The sequence below is a fragment of the Phytophthora infestans genome, genomic scaffold (genome assembly GCF_000142945.1).
Source record: "Phytophthora infestans T30-4 supercont1.31 genomic scaffold, whole genome shotgun sequence".
Classification (NCBI taxonomy): Eukaryota; Oomycota; class Peronosporomycetes; order Peronosporales; family Peronosporaceae; genus Phytophthora; species Phytophthora infestans.
The window spans coordinates 1,487,781-1,495,641 of NW_003303728.1; the positions used below are offsets into that span (position 1 = coordinate 1,487,781).

A 7,861-nucleotide genomic window follows, 5' to 3' on the forward strand; every position below is an offset into this window, starting at 1 on the left:
TCGAAAAATATTCGCGACGAGAAGAACATTTTTGCCCAGTAAGAGCTTCTTTTTTTTGCAAGCATTTTGCGATCGTTAGGCTCATCAAACGTAGCAATTACTTGCATTTCAACTTCGTGTGTAGCTTGTAATAAATTCATCGATCTGCTGAATAAAGTCACAGGGAGTGAGAGGCCTTCCAAAAGCATTAGTATCGCCAGGTGCCTAGCTAACATCGCCAAATTGCTTACAAAAGAACAAATACAGCAATTCATAAGCAGTCAGTAATGGTACCCCTTGCTAAGCACTAATCTGTAGACGTTCGTGCCGTTGATGGCTGCAATGAGGTAGTAAGCCCACCTGGAATACGCTTGAGCCTAAGACGTAGCCCGATCACCAGCCCGAGCTTAGTTGTTCCCAACGCTGTGATGGTCGGCACGTATATTGAGAGGGCGGAGCGTAGGTAGGGGCAGGAGCTGGGTCTTTTGGCGAAGTGACTTTGCTCGCACGAAGAGCGCCAATAATTGAAGCGGTAGCTAAAGCCTTCTTAAGTCTATCATCCGAAAGTGTGGTTTTAATTTGTCACAGTTCCAGATGAATTTGATGAAGATCCGCGAAAAAGTGGTGCTAGAAACTTTTATTCCAGGTTTCAGGCTACAACTTTGCTAAAGAGGGCCATTAACTCGACAGTATTGGCGAAGCTGTAACCTGAGCTACTGGATACTATAGTAGCAGTAGAATCAGATTTGACACAACTACTGGTTACTATATTAGTTTTAAAAGTATTATAGTACTATCTATTACTGGCAAAGCAATAACCGCATCGTCCCCTGTCCTAAGCGAACTGCAATGTACTCAGGTCGCGGTAGGGTTATTTTCATTACGGAAAATTAGCTTATAAAACTTAAGAATTCTTTATTTTTGAGCCAATCAAAAAATATGGACATGGCGGGAATCGAACCCGCGTCCATCCGCATAAAAATGCGGTGCTCTTGCCGCTTGAGCTACGTGTCCATTCCCACTTGGATACCTTCACATTTAAATCAAGTACTATTTATTTGTATCTTAAAAGGGAACGTGATCATCAGAACTACTGGCATATTTATCGTCGCTCCCAACGGAGTTACCAACGGCACCAAGCTGATCCAGGAGCTCTGTTATTCATCGATCACTGGTGACTCGATGGCATTCTCATTGTCGCATGTATCCCCCAAGAGACCCGCCTTTGAAATGCCGCTGACAATTGTAGCTGTGCTAAGTTCTCCTCAGCTTTCATTTATCCATGATGTAATATCAACTCGTTTGGGAGCCACCAACTCGAAAGCTTAAGTTGGTGCTTGTTCCTGTAGGCGATATATCTTCTCTCTTCCAAATTCTTGAATCTCCGTCCTAGCAATCGTAGCCTCTCGTTCTCCTAGCTTACGCAGCTCCTCGGGTCGATATTTTCCAGTGCGTGGTGGCGACCAATATGACATCGCAAGCTGTCCAGCCAGCGACCTCTCAGACGACTTTTAAATGGATGGTTCCATGCCACGTCGGCAGGCTGACATACATATGTATAACGCGGTGGGACCTTCGTCAGCACCACATTTATTGACGCTCGTTCGTATTCTCTCGGAATGCGAAGTGGAACTGAAGGAATTCTAGTGAAATGTGGGCAGTCCACCATGCCGTAGGGTTGCCATAAATACGGCAGCCATGGAGAGCTTAAAGAACAAACATCTCCTTCCATAAACATACACCAAATCCATGCCGAACCGAGTCGTTCTCTTGCTGAATGTGTTTGTGGCGTGAGACGCCACTCTTAAAAATGACAAACGGCGCATGCTTTTTTACATTTCAGTCGCTGAGAAGCATTACCGTGGCTCTCTCTTTCTCCTTGGCGCTACACTTGACCCACACCGTCTTTGCCCCTTTGGTTGAGACTGTCTTGTGATGTAGATATTCGAAGAACACAGCTAGAGTACTCATACAGTGTCAATGCAATCGTGTGATGTATATATAGATACCATAATGACCTTACCTGTTTGATCAGCGTTGTGCACGTTGGTGATCCCGTGTTCAACAATTGCAGCCCGCACGTCCTCGCATAACGTTTCTTTGGCAGCGTCCGCGTGCTCTGGTGTCGTCTGACCCTGGCGCGTCCGAGCTCGGATCGATAGCTTGTGTCTCCTCATTAACCGGCGGCGCCAAGAATGAAACGCCTTGAATACATTGGGCGATAGACCTTCGTCAGCGGCCACTTCGAGGGCTTTGAAGCGTAGCATTTGGGAGGAAACAGGGCACCCCCTTCTTGCGCATAGAAATAACCCACAACACAATAGCACCTTCTGCTTCGCTTGACAGGATTGTAGCTTGTCCACTACAGCGGAGATTCTTTAGATGGCCTTTGCCGTCGTCGCAGACAGATTGAATAAGATCATCCTGCTTCTTCCACTTTGAAATCTGTTTTTGCTTGCGCGTCTAAGCGCTGCCCGTGCAGCCCGGATAGAACTGAGCGATGGCGTCACCCACATTGTGTCCGGCTGCCAGATACTTCAACAGCTCTAGCTTGTGTGTGTAGTCCACTGCAAATCCGAGTGTATCGCTTCGGCTTTCTTCAGGTTCCATTTGTACAAGCCCTGCCCCTTGCGCGTTTTCAGCAATGGCCGTATTGGAGCCAGCCAGCAGCACAGCCCATAATTAGCTCCACGAGATGGTACTTTATTTTTATCCATCTGTTTAAATTTGGAAGCTGTGATTGGCTATAATTATGATTCGCTTAGGACAAAACTTCGTTTAGGACAGGGGCGATGCGGTACTACCAATCTCTGGCCATCGCCAATCTCCGGTCAAAAAATGTGCCGGGGTTGGGATTCAACCAGTTGGACTTATGTATCGGGCTGGTGTCTTCTTAACAAACTGCATTACTTGTGCGCAGGGTGGCAACACTATCAGCGACTACTTCGGGCTAGCGCCTCCAAGCCTAAGCGCCTATTTGAGCACCAGATAGCTGTAGGTAACACGTACATTCATTAGCATTTGTAAATACAAAGTGAATCTTGTCTACATGCCTCCTCCTTTTAATACGTAGCTAGTCCTTGCGGAACACATCGCTCAGTACTTTCACACACTCAAATACGAGCTGTCGGTTGCCCTCCTCAGACTCTTGTCGAGCTCTTTGCATCCGCTCTTCCGCTTGGGCTTGCACCTGGGATCTTGTACGTTCCATTTGCACTGAGTACTCATGCATCTCACGCTCTAAATTGATGCGATCCTGGTGCTGTTGGAGCTGTGCCTGCATCTGCTGCTCAAATTGAAAGCGACGAAACTCCATATCATCGCGCATGCACTTATCTTGACGCTCGGCTTCCAGTTGAAATGCACTCTTGCGCTTACCTTGGGTTTTCGATGGCGTTGACCTGGAAGAAGAAGCGTCGTTAGTGTCGTCGCTCGCGGAGGAATCGTCGTCAGAATCGATATAACCTTGGCGAAGAGCACGACGCACACCGCGTCGCACTAGCCTCGTCCGCCTTCTTTTTGTTGATACGATTTTTTATCGTCATTGGCAGCGTCCTCAAGCTGTACATACTGCATCACGAACCCAGCCAATGTTTCGTAGTGGCTCTGCTCGTTGACGGCTTCAAGTGTTTCCTCGATCCCGCTTCCTAACGAAGACCGAAGTTCCCCGGCACGCCAGTTCGTTTTTAGCAAGCGCGATCCCGAACTTGCTTCTCCAAGACCCGTTCCTTGATAGCGGATGATACGTGGTCCGCAACGCTAGCCCATACTCGAGCTGCCTCCCCGTACTTTGCTGCAAATCGATTTTGGGCGATCACCTCTCTCATGAGTTCTTTGTCGTGATCGTCCGTGAAGCGAAACACCATCTTGCCGTCGTAGCTTATTTAAAAGTGGGCACCCAAGTAAAATTTACCCTATGAGCAGCTAATTTGAAGTAGCACTGCCATAAGGTCACGAAGAACGAGGACGCTTGTGCTAAAGCTAGATCCGACAATTTGTCGATGGAGCTCACATCTGGCAGTCCATTTCTAACTGACACTGTTGTGCTAAAGACCTCTATTAAAAAAGTAAATACTTCGTAATATAAAAACGATGCCGCCTTCGGATAACGGTAATGGGTAGTCTTGTGCAAATCTCCATATGAATTCACTGATGTAAGCTACATAATTTTGTTTTTACCAAGTAAAGCCGCCTTCGCGTTCATTCGGCAGCCAATGGGAAGGCTCAAAAATCTGAGCTTTTCGTGTGACGGTCGGACAAACACCGTGCTAGCATTGATAATTTAGGACTAGTCGCTGCCGCCGCAACGCGGCGGAGGTGGCAGGCTTTAGTCCCTGTGGAAATGGGCTCCCGCCTTCGCTGCGCCCCGGCGTAGACATGATTTATGTAAACGTAATGTATTAAATGCATATGACATTGAACATTCCTACTCTGAACCAAAGATCTGCCTGTAGACAATGTTCTGGGTGTAAACCCCATCATGGACCTCCAGCTTTGGGTACTCGACCAGTGCCTTGAATCTTAATATTGAAGTCACTCGCGACATCGCAACGTACAGCTGTACGTGGGAGAAGCAAGGCGTAGCAAGATACAGCCCCAAGTGCTGCACCGTTTGTCCTTGAGCCTTGTTAATGGTCATCGCAAAGGCCGACTGGACCGGAAACTGCTTGCGTCTCAAATGAAACGGGAAGCTCCGAATGTCTCCGTTACTGATAAAAAACAATGCGAGGATCAACACATGTTACCCTTGTCGCGCACCTATCATGATTGTGGCGTGGATGACATGTGGCTTGAGCGCCACGATTCGAAGCCGTGATCCGTTGCACAGTCCTAGATCTGGATTCAGGTTCCGCATCATCACGTATGAAAGTCCGTCCTAGGGTCAGAAAAATTCTTCTACTGACTGCCGAGCGCAGCGAATGCAGTCGTAACGAGCTAAACCTGACATTTTGTGGTGCCCACATTTTATGTGTCGACATATCGTACTTAAATGCACCACTTAAATTTCATTTTGCCCCCATTTCGAGCACGGAGCGCCATTTCACGCAAAGGGCGCTGCCTGTGTGCGCGTTAGCTAGCATTACCGGTAGTAGGCCGCATAGACGCAATGTCTGGTTACACAAGCTGTTAATAGAAATGAGTCTTGAATAGTCCTCTAAGTACTTAAGTTAAAAAATAAAATGATTTAAGCTTCGTTGTAACTTTATAGTAGTTTTACTCACACGATTATTTTGCATAACATATTTTAGTTTCCTTTGCTTGCAATCGTTTGTAGTAGTACTACACATGATTGTGTTAGATAAAAATACATAGCTTTACTACTAATACTAATGATAAAACTTTTAAAGTGTATAGTGGCCTCCCACCCTACACCCCCACTCCACCGCAGCAAAAACATCGTCTTCCTTTGTGTAGTGTGCGACCTTTAGAGAATGTGCCCTTTTTCCAACACGATACGTAGCGTACCTTCAAGGCACAGGAAGCAGTGTTTGTGGTTAAATTAGCGCGGGGCCACGTGGTTAAGCAAGAACACGACACACGGAGGAACACCATGTCTTAAGACGTCCAGCATAGAACGTCGGGTGCGTCGTCATTGACTTAGGCAGGTCGATGGTGTACGACGTACCATGTCTGGCCAGGACGGCAAATGGTCCGATGAAGCGGTGCTTCAGCTTGTTGCTGCCGACAGAGCTGACAGTGTCAAGAGGTAGGTTCCTCGTGTCTAGAAACACTAAGTCCCCCACTTTAAATACACTTAAGTTTCCTCTTTTATGTTTGTCGGAGTACTCCTTTTGTTTATCCTGGGCCGCTGCCATGGCATCGCGAACCCTGTTGACAACACTCAGCTTGGTATCCATAAAGGATTCCACTTGTTTCCGCTGCGAAACTGGTCTTACATCCGAGACCTGGGAGGAAAGGGATCTCCGAGCCTCCCCCCACTTAGCATGGAGGAGTCAGTGTCTCCTCGAAGCGTGAGAGGCACTCTGGGGTGACGGAAGCCGTTCAAGTAGAACGGCGTGAGCCCCGTGGACGCGTGCACCGCGTTATTGAGCGCAAACGCAACAGCTGGAAGCTGCATCGACCACGCACGTGGCGCTGCCGCGCACACACTGCGCAGAGTGTCCTCGAGCACTCGATTGACGCGCTCTGTCTGGCCATCTGTCTGTGGATAGTCCGCAGTGGACATCTGCAGACGAGTTCCCCGTAAAGGAAACAGCGTTTTCCAAAACGCAGCCGCGAACCACGAGTCTCGGTGCTAGGCAATCGTCTCCGGGAGACTGTGATAGCGGAACACCCTATCGACGAGCAACCTTCCGGTTTGCCGCCCGTAACAGTGACGGGAACCGGAGCAAGATGTACCATCTTGCTCAGCCGACACACGAACACCAAAATTCCGGTGCTGCCGTGTCCGTCGGCGGGAAGCCCAAAGATGAAGTCAAGACTCATCAACTTCCAACTGTCAGCCGGTACAAGCAGGCTTTGTAGTGGAGCCGAAGAGTGCCCTGCAGGTTTGACCCGCTGACATGCTTCAAATGTCTTCACGTATCGGGCGACCCACTTGTACATGTGGGTCCACCAGAAGGCCTGAGAGACCGACAGGAAGGTTTTCTCGCGGATTAAGTGGCCGCTGGAGGGCGCGTCGTGCGTCTCCGCGAGGATATCAAACTTCAGATCCTCGTCGTTGGGTACGGCCACCCGTGGAGGTTCATTGGGCTCCACCCGGTAATAGAGGAGGCCATCCTTCAACTCATATCGGTGGAGCCGTGAGCGCTGTCGCGACGAGAGTCAGTCGGACTTCGCGCTCGTTCCTGCCGTGAGGAACTTGACGATAGGCGCGACAGCCTCATCGTCTCGATACGCCATGCATATCCGCTCATATAGATCCGTTGTCACCCGTGTGATGTGGGCCAACTTGTAGTCAGGACGTCGATAGAGGGCGTCCGCAAGCACGTTGAGTTTGCCCGGCTTGTACTCGACGCGGAAGTTGTACTCCGCGAAGAAGGACAGCCACCTCGCCATCCATTACGAGAGGTGAGGCGAATTTGTCGCCGTCCTCAAAGATGCGTAGTCTGTGTAGATCGCGAAGGGTCGTGAGCCCAGAAGGCAGCCCGAAACTTCACAAGGGCATACTTCATTGTCAGGAGCTCCTTGTCGTGGACAGGGTAGTTCCGTTCGACGGCTTTAAGCTGCCTAACCTGGTACGAGATGACTTGTTCATTTCCAGCCGTGTCGGCCTGCTGCAGTGCGCACCCGATGGCGTAGGCATCGCAGACGACACTAAACGGATTCGTATCTTCCGGTAGGGCCACAACAGGGGTCTCTTGGAGACTGACCTTGATGCTGTCAAAGGCATTCAGGTGCTCTTACCCCCAGTGCCACTCGACGTCCTTCTGAAGAAGGCTCGACAAGGGCTTAGCGAAGCCCGCGTACTCTGCGCTGTACTTGTGAAGGTAGTTGGCCAAGCCCAACCCACTTTTGAAGATCCTTCTGGGATCGGGGCGTTGGCCAGACAGCTATGACCTTGACATTGTCTGGGTCAGCCCGAACACCCACGTTGCTTACGAAGCAACCGAGAACCTTAATCTCCTGGTGACGCGAAGACGCACTTGTCGATGTTGGCGTAGAGCTTGTTCGCTCGCATCACGTCCAACACTAGACGGAAGTGTCCCAGATGCACCTCCATGGCCGTCTTGCCTCCCACGGCTATTGGCGAATATGTCGTCGAAGTATGACTGTACGAAGGTACGTAATCGGCGGAGCAATTGCGTCACCAGGCGATTGAACGTCGCCGGGCGTTAGCCAAGCCCTGCGGCATGACGAGCTACTCGCAAAGCATGCCGCTTGGGGTGATCACGGGTGAGCGGGATGTCGCTCTTTCGCA

At 49.7% G+C, this 7,861-nt stretch overlaps 1 pseudogene across 1 annotated transcript; it reads right to left on the reverse strand.

Moving 5' to 3' along the window:
- Positions 1 to 919: 919 nt before the first annotated feature.
- Positions 920 to 993, reverse strand: PITG_27813 (annotated as a pseudogene). Its single transcript has one exon. The product of its transcript is annotated as a tRNA-OTHER (tRNA).
- Positions 994 to 7,861: the final 6,868 nt, after the last annotated feature.